The sequence below is a fragment of the Canis aureus genome, chromosome 11 (genome assembly GCF_053574225.1).
Source record: "Canis aureus isolate CA01 chromosome 11, VMU_Caureus_v.1.0, whole genome shotgun sequence".
NCBI lineage: Eukaryota > Metazoa > Chordata > Mammalia > Carnivora > Canidae > Canis > Canis aureus.
This window is the reverse complement of record NC_135621.1, coordinates 38,595,281-38,616,612: the sequence shown is the minus strand read 5'-3', so window position 1 is coordinate 38,616,612 and position 21,332 is coordinate 38,595,281. Positions and strand designations below refer to the sequence as shown.

The following is a 21,332-nucleotide window of genomic DNA, read 5'->3' as shown; positions in this document are numbered from 1 at the left end:
AACAAAATACCATAAACTTCTCATAGTTCTGGAGGTTGGAAGTGTGAGATCTGGGTGCCATCAGGGTCAGGTTCTTGGTGAGGCCCTGCTTCCTGGTTTGCACATGGCCAGCTGTCATTGTACCCTCACATAGAGGAGAGCAGAATGAGATAAAAAGCCAGTTCCCTGGTGTCCTTCATAAGGACACTAATCTCATTCATGAGGGCTCACCCTCGTGATCTAATTGCCTCCCAAAAGCCTTGCCTCCAAATACCAACACACTGAGATTAGTGTCTCAACAGGTGAATTGTGGGTGAGAGGGAATACAAACATTCAAGGACACTGCAAAAACCAAATAGGACTTATTTCATGAGCACATCTATAGAATCAATGTTTTAAATAGAATTATCCCAATTGAGGCATAAAAGGAATTTGGTGAAATCCAACAATCTTTTATGAAAAAATACACTGAAAACAGAATTTTCCTCCATCTGGTAAAGAACATTAATGAAAAATCCACAACTAACTTCATGATCAATGGTGAAAGCCTGAAAGCCTTCACCCTAAGATCAGGAACAAGACAAGAATGTTTGCTTTTGCCAGGGTTATTAGTCAAGAAAAAAATTAAAGGCATCCAAATTTCAAAGGAAAAAGTAAAAGTATCCTTATTTGCAGATGTCATGAGCTTAAAGCTGGAATAAAAATGCACAGAGACTGTTAGAGCTAATAAATAAATTAAGCCAGGTTATAGCATGCAAAAGTCAGCTGCATTTCTAAACACCGGTAATGAACAATCTAAAAATGAAATTAAGAAAACAATTGCATTTACAACAGCATTCAAAAGAATAAAATGTCTAGGAATAAATTTAACCAAGGAAGTGGATGACTTGTCCACTGAAAACTCTAAAGCACTGATAAAATAAAGAAAACTTAAATAATGTAAATGCATCTGGTGTTTGTGGTTGGAAGATAATCTTGTTAAAATCACAATACTACCCTAAGGAATTTACAGATTCAATTAAAATTCCAATGGACCTTTTGTAGAAACAAAAAACCAATCCTCAGATTCCTATAGAATTACAAAGGGCTCTGAGGAGCCAAAATAATTTTGAAAAAGAAGAACCAAGAAAGAAGAGTCACACTTCCTGACTTAAAAACTTATTAGAGGGAAGCCTGGGTGGCTCAGCTGTTAAGTGCTTGCCTTTGGCCCGGGGCAGGATCCTGGAGTAGCCTGATCGAGTCCCACATCAGGCTTCCTGCATGGAGCCTGTTTCTCCTTCTGCCTATGTCTCTGCCCCTCTCTTTGTGTCTCTCATAAATAAATAAACAAAGTCTTTAAAAAAAAAAAAAACTAATTAGAAAGCAACAAAGAGGAATCAAACAATGTGTTACTGGCATAAGGATAGACCTATTAACCAACAGAATATATTTATTCATTCATTCCAGAAATAAACTCAAATGATTTTAGACAAGATTGCTAAGATCTTTCATAGAGGAATGAATAGTCACTTCAACAAATGATGCTGAGACAACAGGATGTTCATATGCAAAGAATGAATTAATTTATTGTAACCTCACACCATCTATAAAAAATCACTAAAAATGAATCAACGATGCAAATACAAGAGCTATAACTATTAAACTCTTAGAAGAAAGTATAAGTGTAAATCTTAATGATGCTGGATTGGCCATGGATTCTTCATATGACACCAAAAAGGAAGAGTAGCAATAGAAAAAATAGATACATTGGACTCAATCAAAATGTTAAACTTTTGTGCATCAAAAGACATTATTAAAAAAGTGGAAGATACCCTATAAAATTGGAGATAATATTTGCAAATCATGTGTTTAATAAGGGTCTAATATCCAGAACATATAAAGAATTCTCAGAACTCAACAACAAAAGATAAACCACTCATTTTGAAAATGGGCAAAGTATTTGAATTGATATTTCTCTAAATAAAATATATAAATAGCTACTAAGCACTCAACATCACTAATCATTAAGAAAATAAAAATAAAAACCAAATGAGACACACTTTGCACCACTAGGATAGTTATAATTTTAAAAGGAGGGGATAACAAATGTTGATGAGGAAATGGAGAAATTGGAACCCTCATATACTGCTGGTGGGGATGCAACATGTCTCAGCCACTGTGCAAAACACAGAATTGCCATATGATCCAGCAATTCCACTCAACAGATGGATGAATCAATAATATGTGGTATATACAATGAAATATTATTAACCTATAAAAAAGAACCAAGTACCGACATATGTTATAACATGAATGAACCTTAAAAACTTTATGGTAAGTTAAAGAAGTCAGACAAAACGGTCACATATTTCATTATCCCACTTATGTGAAATAAATAGCATAGTGAAATCCACAGAGGATAGAAAGCAAACTGATAGTTGTCAGGCACCAGCAGTCAGGGAGAATGGGAATCAACTGTGTAATCAATTTGGAGTTTTCTTTGAAGGTGATGAAAATATTTTAGAATGTGATATTAAGTGGTGGTTACATAACATTGTCAATGTGCTGAATGCCCATGAATCACATGCTTTAAAATGGTTACTTTTATTTTATGTGAATTTCACTTCCATGAGAAATTTACATGACTAAACTTCTAACAACTCAAAAGAAGAATAAATTTTGTGAAAAAATAATATGCACTTACATTTTTGGGGACAAATTATAGCCAGGATTAACATAAATCACACTTAACTTTTTTCATATTCTTCAGCTTTATAGCATATAGACTCTTCACTATTCAACCGTAGCTTATTTTTCTAGTTTCATCAATATCTTAATCCTACCTCCTATAAAATATAATGAAGTTACATATTTATTGCCAACAATTCCTCAACGTGTTCATTCATCACTCTGTATGTTTGCACACACTACTCAAAATACTGCTTAAGGTGATAAAAATGCAGAAGACCCTATGATCTGACAGTATGAAGTACCTAGCCATCAAACATTGTAGTATTAATCCTATAAGCTATTAACACTGAAAATATTCATAATGAATTGCCAAATGTAAACATATTGGTTAACTTTCCTGAGGAATATGTTAACTGCTATCTAATTTGGAAATATGTGCATATATGAGTGCATAGAAAAACATCTAAAAAATATACACTACAGTTACAGCAATGGATACTTCTGCAATAGAATTTTTTAATAATTTTGTGTGTTTTATTAATAGCTTGTGTTAATTTTGTAATCCAAAAAATATTTTGTTTATTTTTTGAATGAGAATATATTAAAAGATTATTTTATTTTATTTTTTAAGAGGTAATTTTAAAGGTTATTTTACTAAAAGTGAAGAGATAAGATTTTCATCTGGAAAAAATTTACTCTAGCAGATGTTTATGTGCAAAAAAGATGTATGTCCACTGTTAAAAAATTTCAGCACCAGGAGCACCTGGGTAGTTCAGTTGGTTAAGTTTCTCCCTTCAGCTCAGGTCATGATCTTGGAGTCCTGGTACTGAGCCCCACATTATCAGGCTCCCAGCTCAGGGTGGGGTCTGCTTCTCCTTCTCCCTCTGCCCCTCCCCCTTCCACTGGTGCATACTCTCTCTCCTTCTTTCTCTCTCTCAAATAAATAACATCTTTTTAAAAAAAATTTCAACAGCAGTCCAGGCCATTAATTATTTGGATTAGGGTTGTGGTGCAGTGACCATGAGAAAGTGATGAAATAGTAGAAAGAAATATTAGAAGAAATTGACAGAAATTGATGATACTTAGTTACTCTCTGCTCTCAAAATGCTATACATTTGGGATAAACATAGCTACATTTTTTTCCATGCAAATACGGAAAATAACCAGGAATGGGCAGCATTTTAAATCAGTAACATCATAATGTGACCAAAATATCATCTATTATTCTCTGAGTAGTAAGCTTTCCCCAGGATCCTAGAAGCCATGACACCTGAAATAGAAATACAAAGAAGAGGCTGGTGTATGAAGAAACAAATAGGACCCACGTGACAATGGATTATAACTTTTCTCAGGTAATTCATTTTTCTCAAGTATTTTGATTTTTTGCTTTGTCTTTTTACTCTAGAAAATGTGTTGAAAATGGATTGCCTAGTACAAGTTAGCAATGTGTTAGCTTCAGCAGTTCAGGAGAAAAAACTGAAATTTTATGTCCCAGAATTCCTTTGCCTTTAAAATTAGTCAATAAAAGGGACATACATAATATGTGGAAAGCAGAAGAGAAGGGAAAACCATTGTTCTGCAAAGGGAAGACAACACAAATCATTGGCAGTAGCTTCCCTTGGCTTCCAGGGCTTCTCCTGAGAATAACTCACCATGGTGCTGCAGAAGCTGGGCTAACAGTCTGTGTACTTCCCATGTCTCTAAAAAAGAGACATTTCCTCCCCCAGTCATCTCAATGGTTGTATAAACCTCTAATTCTCTTTGCTAACACTGAGTGAATTGGGTCTCTGTTCATTTCCTACCTAAAATTATAATCAACCTTGAGAGATTTCTATTCTTATTTAAAAGTCTTTTTAAACATTAAAAAAAAAATCCATGTCATTATTTTCCATAATAATCTTGAAATGTTGGAGTGGTATTCATAAATAAAAAATATATTCTAAAACCAAATAGTATTGTGTGATATCACCAATGGTTGCCAAGAAAATTATTTTAATAACATGATGGACTACATTAAACAGACAGTGATAACTGGTAATGGAGTTGTTTGTTAAATAACTTATTTGGCAAAAATCCACTGAATACTTATTGTCCAGCTCTGTGCAAGAATGTTTGTTAGATAGTAATTATGATAAACTGAATAAGAAATAGTCTTTGTTCCCAAAGAATTCGTCATCTGGGGAGGATACTGTTGGAACATCATTAACTATATTAAAGGTAATGGTAATAATAGTAAGAACAACAGCAACAACAAGTAGCACTTACCAAATACATACCTGTCAGGAACTAGAATGTACACATTATCTCATTTAAGTGTCACAACAATCTGATGAACTAGGAAACATTATTACTTCTGTTTCACAGAGAAGGAAATATTTGAAAGGTTGTAAGATTGGCTCAATATCAAACAACTAGTAAGTGATAACACAGAGATTCAAATTCAAACATGTCTAACTCTAGAACACATCTACTACCACACTTTAATGCCAACCCTATGAACTACTTCCAAAGGAAATACAGACAGGGACAATTCATTCCTTTTCTGGAAAATAAAAGCTATGCAGAGAAGTGACTTTTCAGTACAGGCTAGAAATTTTCCACATGTTTAAGAATGTGTAGGAATTCAAGACACAGAGATGAGAAAAGGCATATAGAAATAAAAATGAATGCAATGTAGTCATATGTGACTAGAAAAGAGAATATAGAAGGCTACTGGCAGTTGATGAGCCTTCAAAGGAAGTAAAAGTTCTTCCTGAATTTAAACTAAGGACCTTAAATGTCAAAGAGCCAAGAATAACATGCTTTCTATCTAGACAGAATCTCATTAACTTTTAATGAATAAAAGCAATTTGATGTGTACATAAAGTTATAAAACGGCCACAAGGGGGTATATCATCAGATGGCTTGCCTTCTTTAGTTAAATGTTGCTAGAAATTTAAAGATTTAATCTATTGTTATATACATGCATGCTTGTCAGCTGGATTGCATATTGTTGACCAACAGTTCTTTTGAGCTTAATAACATGCAAATGAAACTGAATATATACCTCCTGTGATTTAGAAGTCATGCAAAGCTGTGTGCCAAAAGTTCTTTATACCAGCCCATGACTGAGAAAGAAATTCTCATATTGAGTCACCCTTTGAGTTTAAGACAAATTTCTGCTCAGTGACATGTCAGACAGAGAAAGACAAACACAGTATGAAGGAGGAGTTAAAGTGGTAGAGAAGTAAGGGGATCTTAGGCTTACTTTGTCCCTTGATCACCGCTAGATAAAAATCAAATCATTTTGATCACCTAAGAAATTAATCTGAGGACTGAAAGGGCAAAACTGAACAACTAGAGGTAGAAAAAAACACCACATTGTGGAAGATAGGTGCTACAGAGACTTGATATGGGGGAGAAAGAGCTACAGGTGCTGCAAAGAGGAGGTAGCCCTGACCATGAAGAGAGGAACAAGAGAGAAAGAAAAAGAGTGAAAATGCATGCAGGGAATTGCACAAGAAAAACAATTCCTCAAAACTATGGACTGAGAAATGGAGAGGAGCTGAAAAATGCAACTTTTTATAAACAGTGGAGCATAGAGTCTGAAGTTTCAGAGGTCTGAGCCATCACCAGGGTCATGGCTGGCTGGCTTGGTGGTACTTCCTATGGGGAAGGAGAGCAGAGACCCAAGAGCGGGCAGTGCAGTCTGAAGATCCCTGGATCACACATAGGGAGAAACAGTTCCTCTACTTGGAGTGCATTTGGGAGAGATGGCACAGCTTCTCTGGGGGCAAAAGAACAAGCAGTACCAGTGTGCTGCCCTGTTCTGTAGCACAGGAACAAAGACACTAGCTGAGGACAGCAAAACTTGGTGTCAGCTTTTAGCTGCACTTTACCATAAACTCCGAGCTGCTGCTCAGTCATGCAACTAATTTCCAGGATAAGCCAGCACTGGCCACAGCACAGCAAGACCCTCCCCTAGAGAATGGGTGTGGATCTGCACCATGCGGATCTCTAAAATTTGGAATTCTGAAACACAACCACATGCCTGAGATAAAACACAGAAGTGCTGTGCCACTTGGCAGGTAGACAGCTCAGATGCAGAAAGGGTGAGGGAAGGGATCTGGTGGAAGTTGGGGATACAAAAGAGATTATTATTTGCTCTTCTGTGAGAGCTTCCTGAAGAGTGGTAGACACAAGCTCCTCAATCCAGGGATGAGAGAGCAAGGGAATGCCATTTTCACCCCTGCCCATCAGCAGGGGTGAACTGACCCTGACCACCTTCAGGGAGGGAAACCACCTCACCCAGTGGTGCCTGGAGTCACTTGTACTAAATCCCTCCCTGCTGCATCCTGCAGGTGCATCTCCACTAAGGAAGTCTTCCTGGGAGTCAGAGCAGCAGGCTCATCACCCCAGACAACAAGCACAAATGCTTCATACTCACCAAGTCTACTGATCACAGAGGGCTGCAAAGCTTCAGCTTTAGGAGAAATAGGATCTAACTTCTTTTCTTAAGTTTATTTATTTATTTTTTGGCCTGCTTCTTTTAACAAGAAAAAACACACCCTAGGATCTAGCTTCCTTTTTTTTTTTTTTTAACCTCTTCTTAATATAGCATTAGTCATTACTTTAAGAAGCAGGAATACAACAGGCTTTCCTAATAATCACACACATAATAAAAAAGAGTGAGCCAGACAAAAATGACAAGAAAGAGCAATTCATCCCAAAAGAAAGAACAGAAAGAAGTCATGGCTAGGGATTTAATCTATATAGATACAAGTAAGGTATGGTAACCAGAATTTAAAACAGTAATCATTAAGATGCTAGCTGGACTTGAGGAAAGCAAAGAAGATACTAGAGAATCCATTACTGCAGAGATAAAAGAACTAAAAATTAGTCCAAAATAAAACTTTGCCACAACCAAGTTGTAAAACCAAATGCATGCAATATAATGAGGATGAATGACTCAGAACAAATCAGTGATATAGATTATACCATTATGGAAAATAAGCTGAAAAGAAGAGAGAAAGAAAGTCTATAAATGTAGACTTGGGGAAATTAGCAACTCCTTAAAGCATAATAACATTCATATCATAGGAGTCCAGAAGTAGAAGAAAAAGAAAAAGAATCATGTTTGAGTAAATTATAGCTGAAAACATCCCTAATCTGGGGAAAAAAACAAACATCAAAATCCAAGAAGCACAGAGAATGCCCATTAAATTCAACAAAAGCTGGCCATCACCAAGACATCATAGTCAAATTCACAAAATACACAAACAAGGAAATCTCCCAAAAGCAGAAAGGGGAAAAAAATTCCTTGACCTACAAGGGAAGAAAGATCAGGTTCACAGCAGATCTGTCCCCAGAAACTAACAGGTCAGAAGTGAGTAGCAAGATGTATTCATCTATATGCTGCTGATGAGAGACTTATTTTGGACTAAAGACACCCACAGATGGAAAGTGAGGGGATGGAGAACTATCTATCATGTTAATGGACATTAAAAGAAAACCAAAATAGCCATACAGATAACAGACAAACTAGGTTTCTAAACAAAAACTGTATCAAGATATGAAGAAGGGCATTATATCATAATTAAGGGGTCTGTCCCTCAAGAAGATCTAATAATTGTAAATAGTTATGCCCCCAACTTGAGAGTACCCAAATATATAAATCAATTAATAAAAAACATAAGGAAACTCATTGATAATAATACAATAATAGTAGGGGATTTTAACACCCCAGTTCAGCAATGAATAGATCATCTTAGGAGAAAATCAACAAGGACAAAATGACTTTGAATGACACACTGGACTGGATGGACTTGATATATTCAGAACATTTCATCTTTAAAACAGCAGAATCCAAATTCTTTTGGAGACCACACAGAACATTCTCCAGAATAGATCACATATTGAGTCACAAATCAGCCCTAAACAAGTACAAAGACTAAAATCCTACCATGCATATTTTCAGACCACAATGCTATGAAACTTGAAGTCAACCCTCCCCCCCCAAAAAAAAAGGTAGATCACAAATACATGGAGTTTTTGTACTAAAGAATGAATGAGTTAACAGGAAATTAAAGGTGAAATAAAAAAGTACATGAAAACAAATGAAAATGAAAACATGACAGTCCAAACCCTTTGGGATGCAGCAAAGGTGGTCCTACAAGGGAAGTATATTGCAATATAGCCCTACCTCAAGAAACAAGAAAAGTCTCAAATATACAGCCTAAGTTTAAACCTAAAGGAGTTAGAAAAGGAACAGCAAATAAAGCCTAAAGCCAGCAGAAGAGGGGAAATAATAAAGATTAGAGAAGAAATAAGTGATACAGAAACAACAACAACAAAGCAGTAGAACAGATCAATGAAAACTGAGAGCTGGTTCTTTGAAAGAATTAATACAATTAATAAACTCCTAGCCATATTTATTAAAAAGAAAAGAGAAAGGGGTCAAGTAAATAAAATCATGAATGAAAGATAAGAGATTATAAACAACAACACAGATATACAAACAATTATAAAAAAATGTTTTGAAAAATTATATGCCAACCTAAATATGCTTTGAATTCAGCCCAAAACTCCAAGATCCCTAGACCATGCATGTGTGAGGACAAGGAAAAGTGATTTGCAGCCAAGGCAGGCCGAACTGAGCTGAGACCTGAGCTGCTGCCACCCCAACTATGGAAGGACGCAAGTGAATCTGGGTGTGTTCCCTGCGAAGACAAAACAGGGGTATTCCTCAAAGCTGGGAGAAAATCCAGATTTTCCACAACACAAATTTATAACATCAAAAACACAATCTGGAAGTCTATGGCATGCTGTGGATATAATTTCTAATGGAAAATTATGAAATAACTTTATAAGAAAAGACAAGCAGTTATAACTAGCTTGGTAGGCATATCTTTTTACCTCATTGAGCATAGTTATAATAGCTACTTTAAAGTTTCTCTCTGATAATTACATCTGACTGATGTAGGAGTTGGTATCAGTTGTCTTTTGTATGTGTATAACACACATATATTGTATTCATGTATATGTACATAACACATATACACCATATCATATGTGCATATAGCTATGTATATTTTTATATTTTATATATATTGAGTGAAACTATTAAAAAAATCTCATCAGGAAAGTAAAAATAATTTTAAAGGGCCAAAGTTTTAGAACATAAAATTACAGTAGCGAAAAAAAAATTCACTAAATTGTTTAAGGGAAGGATGACAGAGGAAAAAATCAATAATGAAGATAGCTCAATAAGAAGTATTCACTCTAAATGAAAGAAGGAAAAATATTTTTAAAACCCAGGTTCTCAGGTACCTTTAGAAGAAAGTGAATAATAAAAATAAGAGCTAAAGTTAAAAAAATCATTATCTCATTCTTTGAGATGTTTAACAAAATTGACAACTGGTAGATAGATTAATCAAGAAAATAAGACAGAGAAAATGCAAATTGCCAATATTAGGAATGGAGAAGAATTGATCACTGTAGTTCCTAAAGGCTGTAAAAGAATAGGAAAAATTAAATTTTAAAAAAGGAAAAAGAAGAAAAAATAGTAAAAAATTATTAAAAATTGAATTATTAAAATTCCAACAAACTTTGCAATTTAAATTAAGTAGACAAACTAGTGACCAATAAAACTATCATAAAAATTCTCAACAAAACATTAGCAAAATAAATCCATAAATATATAAAAAGGATAAAATATCATGACCAAGAGAGATTTATACTCGGAATGTTAGGTTGAATTTAGAATGTTAGTCAATAAATTTGGCATATTGATAGAACAAAGGAGGAAAATATGATAATTTAAATACCTACAGATAAAATGCTGACTAAATTCAATCATCCATTCACATGTAAATACAAATCTTCCTCTCTTCAAGAAACTAAGGAGGAGAACCTAATCTGCTAAAGACCATCTACAAAAAAAAAAAAAAAAATCCTTTAGCCCTGTGACATTGACATATTGAACATTTGCCCCCTACAACTGGGAACAAGTTTGAGATGACCACTGTCTCCATTTGTATTTAACATTGTACTAATCTAACCCAGTACTACAAGGTCAAAAAAAAAAAAAAAGCATACAAGTTGGGAATACAGTACTATACAGTACTATATCTATTTGTGAATTACATGTTCGTTTATATAGAAAATCTCTGGAAATCAATAAAACACTGGAAAGAACTAATACAAATAGGAAGACACAGAATGCAAGATTAATAATCAGACACTAATTATGGTATATCATTTTAGCAGCAAATGATAAAAAATAACAGAATTTGAAATTTTCATCTTAATTGAGTCTAGAAAAATACCTAATGAAAAGTATCGAAAAACTTCTACTTTGAAAACTGCACAATATTGCTGAGAGAGTTCCATTGTTCAGTTAATTAACTCTCATTTAGCACACTTTTCAGGCTTATAAATCTCCGTGCCTGATAATTCCATATGTCTAATTGGATACCACTTTATCAAATGACTTTTATAGTCCCTCATTACACAGCTCACAATCTGAGAAAAGGCAAATCAAGTAAGTTTTATGTATTTTCACCTCATTTTGCTTTATTGTTACTTAAAACAGCTTTCTAGAGTAAAGTGGCTCAAATTTAGTGAGAAAGGAAATGTAAGCAATATCCCAGCAGTATTCAGAGAGCTGTGAATTGAAGTACAGTCATTTTTGGGAGGTCAGAAAGACACCAGTGATGATACTTTAAGGTTTTCATTACTGCATTTGAAGAAATAATGAATGATCGTGTTTTGCAAAGACTCAAGTTAGAAGCTTAAAGGAAATAAGATTTGCTGCAATATAAAAATGTCTATGGATCTAGAGAATCATATTCTCAAACATAGTAACTCTCATATAACCCAGGAGTGAGACTCAGAGAATCCACCAAGGAGGAACCCCAAAAACAGGAGGTTTCCCAAAAGCAGACACTTCATTGAAAAAGATTTTGATTTAGGAGTTTAGCAAAGATGGGGAAAGGATAGATAAAGGTTTATACAGCGCTTATACTGGCAGGTTGTTCCTATAAAAGGCTAAGGATATTTCCAGTCAAGTAGAGACCTCTCTGGATGAGACATGGCGATACTAGGTGTGGTAAAGGTGTCCAGAGACAGATCAAAGACCATCTAACTAACAGGAGCACTGATACAGAAATTATATTCATTATTTCCCTTTTTAACCATCCATCTTACCATGTTCTTATTAGGCTATGATTGGGGCAATTGCCCATTCATAGTTTTCACTGGAAATACAAGCACCAAGAAGTGCTTCAGTGAGTTACCTATGTTTCTTCATATTCCTGCCCACCCACGTTAAGTAGCAGCAACTTCCTGCTCATGATAATAAAAATTCATTACCTCTGCCAATATAACTTTTTCGTTGCCTACTGGCATAAGAATTGCAAAATGACCAGCCGCAATTTTAGGTTTAATGTAATCTCCACTGTCTTTTTTTGGTTAGAAGCACCCCCTACTCACACCTGAAAAGAAGGTCTCTGATACAATAAATCAAAGCTATAGGAACAGGAAGCATAAGTGCTCCATAGGAAATTTTGAGATAAAATGGTGAGAACTAATTCCATTCCATGGGTCCTGAATCCAGGTACTCTATTAGGGACACAATATTGTATAAAAGTTATTGATGCAAAGAGGACACCATGTATAAAGAACAGAATCCAAGTCCTCATAGTATCATCTCTAAAGTGACACCAAGGGGATCCCTGGGTGGCTCCGCGGTTTAGCACCTGCCTTTGGCCCAGGGCACGATCCTGGAGTCCCGGGATCGAGTCCCACATCGGGCTCCCAGCATGGAGCCTGCTTCTCCGTCCTCCTGTGTCTCTGCCTCTCTCTCTCTCTCTCTCTCTCTCTCTGTCTATCATAAATAAATAAATCTTTAAAAAAAATAAAGTGGCACCAAGGCTGTACCTTACAGAGGCAATTCTGATGCTCTATCAGGCCAGCAGCTTCTGGATAATGGAGTAAATGGTACAAATAATGGATCCCATAATCATGTATCCATGGCCCTGGGGGATACCATGTTAGTTAAGTCAAAAACACTATGAAGCTACAAATAGCATACACTGAGGCACTGGGGAAAGGGAGGTAAACCCAGACCTAGCACACATATCAATCTCATTATAGACAAATAACCACTTTCCCTAAAATGGAAATTGACTTGTTCTCAAGTGTCTGGTTGATCTCTTTTAAATATATGCAGGATAGGACCATGTGGAGGTCCATTTTTACCTCTTATTATCTCTGTTGCTAACAGTTCATAAATTCAATGGTAGATATCTCTTCCCCTACAATAGAGATGCATAATAGAGATGAATGCATAGTTCCATTGGGCAAGCAGAGAGTGCTCAGTTATGGAGGCTGGTGTGGACAAGTCATCCACTTACTTGATTTAGTGTTCCCTCTGAGGTAGATGCTTTCTAGCAGATTCTGATATGAGACACAGATATTTGCATACTGTTTGCCCATTCCCATAGATTCATTCACATGCCTCTTCCCTAACTTTATCTCCCATCTTCCAATATTGCTTTTTTGGGGGTGGTCATCTGTGCAGAGGCCGCTACGCTCCCCAGCGACCTCCCAGGGACTCGCCATCATGAGCAGCACCTTAGCGGAGATCATGGAGATAGAAGCCGAGATGGCTCGGACTCAAAAGAACAAGGCCACAGCACACCACCTAGGGCTGCTTAAGGCTCGCCTTGCTAAGCTTCGTAGAGAACTTATTACCCCAAAAGGTGGTGGTGGTGGTGGGCCAGGAGAAGCTCCTGGATCTTCCAGGTATCATTGAGGGTGCCAAGGATGGGAAAGGTAGAGGCCGTCAAGTCATTGCAGTGGCCCGAACATGTAACTTGATCCTGATTGTTCTGGATGTCCTGAAACCCTTGGGACATAAAAAGATAATTGAAAATGAGCCGGAAGGCTTTGGCATTCATTTGAACAGCAAACCCCCCAACATTGGCTTTAAGAAGAAGGATAAAGGAGGCATTAATCTCACGGCCACTTGCCCTCAGAGTGAGCTGGATGCTGAGACTGTGAAGAGCATTCTGGCTGAATACAAAATTCACAATACTGATGTGACGCTGCGTAGTGATGCGACAGCAGATGACCTCATCGATGTGGTGGAAGGAAACAGAGTTTATATCCCTTGTATCTATGTGTTGAATAAGATTGATCAGATCTCCATTGAGGAATTGGCTATCATTTATAAGGTGCCTCACTGTGTACCGATTTCTGCCCATCACCGCTGGAATTTTGATGACCTATTGGAAAATATCTGGGACTATCTGAAACTAGTGAGGATTTACACCAAACTCAAAGGCCAGTTGCCTGATTACACATCTCCAGTGGTGCTGCCTTATTCCAGGACTACAGTGGAGGATTTCTGCATGAAGATTCATAAAAATTTTATCAAAGAATTTAAATACGCTTTGGTCTGGGGTCTGTCTGTGAAACATAATCCTCAAAAAGTGGGTAAAGACCGTACGTTGGAGGAAGAGGATGTTATTCAGATTGTGAAGAAGTGAAACCTTCCCTTCTGCCCATCTGCTGGGCCAACCATAGCAGCTTTTCCCATGACCAAGTACCCTATCCCAAACCCCTTCCGGCTTTGGCAGCCAGTGGATCAGGATTCAGGGGAGGGAGATGGAGGCCCTCAAACTGGAACTTTACTTGTCTTACTTTGGTGTCCCCTTATAAATTCAACTGCATAAAGGACCTGGTAGGCCAGCCAGCTATGTGCAGCTCATGCGTCATTGTCAGAATTTGTTTGGGGATGGACTGAATGAGGATGGGTATATACAGTGAGGTAGCTGCAGAAGGGGTTACTTGGGAGCCTGGTCTTAGATGTGAAATGGATTAAAATGTGGCTGCAATAAATAAATAAATAAATTTTATTTATTTATTTATTTATTTATTTATTTATTTATTTATTTATTGCTTTTTTTCCAGTTACTTGACCAACAAGTCCTCAGCCATTACCCGGGAGTCCTTACCTCAGGCCATCGTTCTCTCCACAGCAAGTTTATGACCAGGTTTACTGCTCCAGCCTTTGCTCAGTGGAAGAATGTATCCTATCCACAGTCTCTTAGAGCTAAGCTAGTGGGGGTATAATGTGGCAGCAATCCATTTCTGCTCCCATCAATATACCAAATTGATTTATTTGTGAATCAAGCATGAAATTTTAAATGCTTTATCATCTGATTATAGGGATCTTCTATGGAATCACAGCTGTTAGCTAAAGAAGTGTTTATTATTGGACAAGGGTCCTGCTCAATGCACGGTAAGCCAAACAATGACAGCAGTTCTTGCAGCAGAGAAAGAGTTTTATTGCTGGGCACCAAGCAAGGAGCAGGGAGTAAATTTCTAAAATCCGTCTCCCCCAGGATAGGGGGACCTGAGCACTTACGGGATTTTACGAGGGAGTGGGGATCTGGAAGGTGGATGGAGGTGATTGGACATTTGGAAAGGTGAGGTAAGGAAAAAGACCTCACTACTTCTGCTCAGGTGCCACCCAATGACCTCTAGGCACTTATGGCATAAGTAGAAAATTGGTGGAGTCCGGGGACATCTCACGTGTGTTGTCATGGAGGTTACTTTTATTCATTCTCGGTCCTTTCTGTGCAGCTGCAAGACTCCTTCCCAGTTTTTCCCAGTCTTACTCGGTCTTGTGGCAGTAGGTTAACTTTCTGCAAAGCAAGCTCATAAGTCAATTAGGTTAAACAGAATGTTCTTGGGGTAGAATGGTCAGGCATGTCTTGTCTCCAAGAGTCACATTAGTAGAATAGAAGCAGTAATGAGAAGATCTGAGCTCCTATCACACAAACTACTTGTGCCCCTGGCCCTGCCTAGACAGGCTCCATGATATACCATTTCCAGTATATAATGGACTGCGGCCGGGCTCACCCAACCTTAGGAGCTGGTGAAGAGCAGCACCCAGTGAGTGATCGCGAATTGCAGTGACCTAGTCACTTAATGGCCAGCATCAGGCATTCAGTCTCTACAACATTCCGGTTGCATTCCAGGGACTACTTTTCAGACTGTTAGTTCTGACAGAATATGAGCAGAGGACTGAAAGAGATAGCTAAAGTGACATCAAGAATTACATCAGAGAGAGTCCATCAGCAACACTGTGTCCATTAAATATTTCAATGCCCTCATCTCAGCTTCCTCATGGGTGTCCTTCCCTCAGGGTCCTCCTTCAATTCTCTGGAAGGACAAGCAGGCTCAAATGTGTAGTCACTTCCCCTGGCACTAACAGAAAATAAAATCCCACAGTCAAGAAATCCAAAAACAACAACAAAAAAACAAAACAAAACAAAACAAAAAAACCAATAAGGAGAAGAGCCGTTAGATCACCAAACTTGCCATTTCTGTGCCTTTTACTGAATTGAAACGGTAATTAAAGTTGTCCAGATGCTGTCGTTCCAGGGGAACACTAAAGTAGAAAACACAAAATTGCTTTAATTGCCTGGAGGTGATTAAATTTGGAAGTAATGGGCTCTCCATCAATCTAGCCTCCTTTATTTAGAAGAGAAAACACTAACCAGTTTGCATTTTCAAGAATATCGATCTGTAAGAGCTGTGTGTGTATTTTTAAATAACTGTAGGCAGGTTATAAATCTAATCTACTTTCAGATCCTTAGTAAAGTGCCCCGAGCTTTTCCTATTCATTCTACAATAACATGTCAACTTCTCTAGTTCTGTCTCACTAGCTTAGAAACCTCTTCTCACCTGGGTGTATGCACAACGGCAAAACTATAAAGATGAACTCTCTGAAGTAGAAATTCTCATGGCATCTCTAATGTGGAAACAGACTGGATTGATGAGGTCACTATTAAAGTGGCTATCTCTAATGAGTGGACGACTCCCATTTGTGCTATATCCTGATGTAGAGGAAGCCAGGAGAACAGAATCAATAAGATGTGATGACTTCTTCATCAACATTAACAATATAGAAAACAGAGGGTGGGCTGGGGTGGAGGAGTGTTAATTCAAACAATGAGTCATGAATTTCGCTTTAAAAAATGAATTCCTTTGAATCTGTAATCATTAACCAAACAGACAAGTTCTAGTTTCCTAAAGGAAGGTATAGAGCAGTTGGCAAGCTAAAGTTTCTTTGGAAAGTAAGACACATCTTCCCCATGTAAGTGGCATAGCGCTGGGCGATCCATCACTGTTCTCCAAATGCTGGGAGATTTGGCTTTTGATTCTGCAGTTTGCTAATGTCGTGTAGGTGTGTTGTCTCTTCCCAAATGCAAGGCTAAGATGAAAACAAGAAAAAATTGGAGTTAGATTAAAACTGCAATAGAAACTGAAAAATCATACTGAAATGTTCAGGGAAATTTGTTTATAGAATCTATGCTGGAGCAATAGTCATACACTTATGGAATGCTACCTATGGAAGGCTTCAGGCAAAAAATGTTGCACTTACTTCAGGCAAAAAATGTTGACTTTAATAATTTGAGGCAAATATTTCACTTTGCTGGCTAATATTCATAATTCATTTGTTCTGTTCCAGTTGGCAGAGCTGAAAGAATGATCCTTAGAGCAAAGAAGAAATGAAATCCCTGAATTTTCTGCATTTTTTTCCTTTTGAAGTTCAACTAGCTAGTCTAACATCATTATGCAATCCCATCTAGTGAAATATGCCAGTGAACATTAACACCTGCTGCAAATTGATGAAGCTCTTCAAAGTGTAGTGCCCTGGACAATAGTTAATTCAAAGTAAATGTTAATTGTCAAGGCAGACACAAAAGATTCCTTTGTGAATCTGCCTCCAGATCTGTCAGCTTCAATAGCATTTGTTCTTGAGATGGAAAAAATACATAGACCAGTAGGAGAAGGTCGATGAAGAATGATTTAAGAATTCCATACTTGTGGGATGAATCATGCTTACAGAGAGGACACACTCTTCACTGCACTCTGAGATTAATGATATTAAAATTCAATATTAAGTTGCATGATCAAAATACTTTTCTGTTCATCACAATTAAACATATACAACTTTTATAATTGAAAGTGAACTTTTATAATTGAACTATAAGCATATTAATGTTCTCTTCAATAAATAGAATATCACAAACGAGTGAAATATTTTTGAGGCATCTATCTTTCAATTATATGATATAGATTGCACTTTTGCCTTGAGAATGTAATCATCAAATGGCTTCATTACATCTCTACTTGATTAATGGATGTATTTCTTTCTATTCAAGGTCATAGCAAGACAAACAAGCCTGTGGAGAGCAGTGAACATGAAATTTGCCCTATGTTAAAATAAATTGTTTGTAGTTTTCTGGTTTAGCTCAGTCAAGTAAAGCATCAGAGAAAAAGAACAGTGAATATCTAAACAGGGCAAAAGACGGAACCGATGTCAGTCAAATGTCCTAGCCTCATAAATACAGATAATGCTGTCTCCAAATATAAGTTTTTTTAAAAAAAAACTCTCTACTTAGGCATTGGCAAACACCTTCTTGAGAAAGTAAATCTGGTGACCTGAGACTAGAGAGATAACGACAATCATTTTAAAGGAAAAGATTCTACGACAGTTCTAGTCTGGTCTTTGCTTCCTTCAACTCCATTGTAACATTTAACAGGTTGAAAGGAAATTATTTATTAAATAAAAATTGCCCTTCTTTTATACCTCATCTGGTCTTCAGAGCAGCAAAATGTACAATTTTGTCTTCACACATAAAGAGAATTGTTAAATATCTTAAGCTGTTTAGTAGAAATCTGTCATAAACTATAGGAGGAAATATGGAGTGGTTTAAAAAATGCTGGAGTACTCAGAGTAAGACATACCTGCATCTGAAACAGGGACTCTCACAAGGTCACTGCCAAGGAGTCTTAAATGAAGGCCTGACTGTGGAAGGATCTATTACCAAGCTGATGTGGTTGCTGGCAGAATTCAACTCTTTAAGAGCTGTTAAACTGAGGGCCTCCATTCCTAGCTGATTTTTGACCAGATGCTACCTTCCATTCCTTGAGACATGAACTCCAATATGGCAGCTTACTTCACCAAAGCATGCAAGCCAAGAAGGCAATAGGGAGAGTCAACTAGCAAAACAGAAATCATAATCTTATGTAATTTAACCACAAAGTGACATCCCATTACTTTTGACATATTCTGTTGGTTAGAAGCAATTCAAACTCAAGGGATGGGATTTCACAATTAAAAGTACCAAGTGGTAATCATTTGGGACCATCTTAGAGTTTCCCTGCCACAAATGGTTTCCTCCTTCAAGGGATTACCGTGCATATTAAGTCATATATCTCATAGTAAGCATGTGGTAAATGTTAATTCCTGCTTATTGCATAGATACTTTCTCTTCCTTGTCATTGTACCCAATTATTTTTGTTAGGGTTCTGTACCTACATTGTCTCAACCATATGGGTTTCCATGAATTATGTTTCATAGATTGCTTCAGTCAATTGCTGAACTCCTTTCCTATGGATAACATTTGCCCTGATGCTTTCCCTAGATTGGAAAGGAAGCTCCTTAATGGACTGGAGAAGAGACGATGGACAGATCATGAACAGAGACAGAAAGAACAAAGAGCTTATAATATCCAGAGGAATGGTAGTCATGTACTGCAGGAGAATATTTTTGGAAGGCAGAGGTTTTAAGTAAGGAAGAATAAGGAGAAAAGGGGGGGGAAAATAAAAGGAAATAAATAAAAATAAATTTTAAAACCATATCTGGATTTGTAGGTAAATCTACCACTTAATAATTATATTCTTGGGCAAATTTTAATTTAACTTATGTGAACCTTAGTTTTTTCATCTGTAAAAAAGATATAATAGAACTTCCCTCATTTATAGGCATGCTATGGAGCTCAAATTGAGATCATCTTTGTAAAGAGCTTCCGTAGTACTTGGAACATGGAAAACACTCAATAAATTTTATTATTATCATCATCATTGTCATCATTATTAGTAGTATAAAAAGACAAGTTGGGATTAAATTAGAGGGAACCTAAAATGCTGAGCCAAGGAAAAATTTGTATTCTTATTTAAAAGATGATTGCTAGTGGGCCTCAAAAAAGTCATGGTCTAAAAGGAAGTGCAACAATATTTTTAAATATAAATAGCACAAAAACTTAATTCAAGGGAGAATCATCATTTTTATTAAAAGGCAGAGACTAGAGTGGCACTGAAGAGAACCCAGTTATAATATTTGAGTTAATAGGGATCCCTGGGTGGCGCAGCGGTTTGGCGCCTGCCTTTGGCCCAGGGCGCGATCCTGGAGACCCGGGATCGAATCCCACGTCAGGCTCCCGGTGCATGGAGCCTGCTTCTCCCTCCTCCTGTGTCTCTGCCTCTTTCTCTCTCTCTATGTCTATCATGAATAAATAAATAAATCTTTAAAAAAAAAAATATTTGAGTTAATAAATAATTGCCCACTGGCATGGTTTATGTCTGCTTTTTGTCTTGCTTATACATCCTCGTGGACAGTGAAGGAAGACTTGGAAAATGTGATGAAGTGGATCAAATGGTCAATTCAGTCATGCAGAAAAACAAATAAATAAACAGAGTCAAACTTCATTTATTCTGAGTCTAAAAAGAGTATTGGTTCAAAAACACAAACAAAACAAAACACTGTGCTGAGTTGTCTCCAGGTTTGTGAATGGTGGCAGAGGCAGATATAATGGAAACCAGAAGAAAGTGACAACTCTGAGCAATTTGTCTTGGAACAAGCTACTTTAGAAAATAATTACCACCCGAACAGATAGGGATACTCAGAGGTTGCTCATCTTCTCTCAAGTACTCTGTCACCATGTTTCTTTTTTTATATCTTGTAATATGTGCCAGAAATTATTAAGAAAACAGTGTGTGCCAGAAATTATTAAGAAAACTCATGCACACAAATGAAAGCTGATTCTGTTCCTTTTAGCTTTAAATCCACATGGTTTAGACTAGTGAGAGATCACAAAGGCTACCTTCCCTCTGCTATAAGGGAGATGGAACTGAGAAACACAGGAATGGGGCAGTTCTCAAGAAGTAACTTTAGAGGATTTAGATTCAGTAAGGTCTTTTGAGAGATCTTGAGCTAAGATTCTACCATTTGCCTGAAATCCCTTTGCAAAATCACCAAGTGGAAAGCCCATTTCTACTTAAACACATAAGGTAAGAAATCTACTTCCAAAAGAGCCAATTCCATTTCCAGGCAGTTAGGCTGTTAAGCAGACCTGCCAGGTACTGAGCTAATATGGGCTCACCAACAACTTCCACTTCCATGTTCCTGGTTATGTATTTCAGAATCAAACAGTTTTGTGTTATTCTTTGTCACAGTGCAGTGTCTGTGTTCATTTTTCACTGCCATTTTTTTCTAGAATATCATTTATATTTCCTCTATTTATACTTCCATAATCCTTTCATATCATCCATACAAGACACTTACTTCTGAGAACAAGAAAGAAAGTAAAAAACCTGCCCTGGAAGCCGGCAACTAGGAGCAAGGATGTCATCTTTCACAATAAATGTAAACAATCTCAACAATAAACAGACAAGGTCACTCTGTGACCATGATGAAACAAGCCAAAAACAAGACCACTTTGTATTTTTGTCTGAACATGAAAGACAAGGCTTCTATAGCACCACAAAGTAACCAAAAACTCCTCTCCCCCATGAACATAAGTGATTATTGCTTTTTTTTTTAAATCAAAGACAACTCTAGC

General features: G+C 37.0%; 1 pseudogene; it reads left to right on the top strand.

The window, feature by feature from the left end:
- Positions 1 to 13,191: 13,191 nt before the first annotated feature.
- On the top strand, positions 13,192 to 14,544 carry LOC144323032 (developmentally-regulated GTP-binding protein 1 pseudogene; annotated as a pseudogene).
- The last annotated feature ends 6,788 nt before the right edge of the window (positions 14,545 to 21,332 follow it).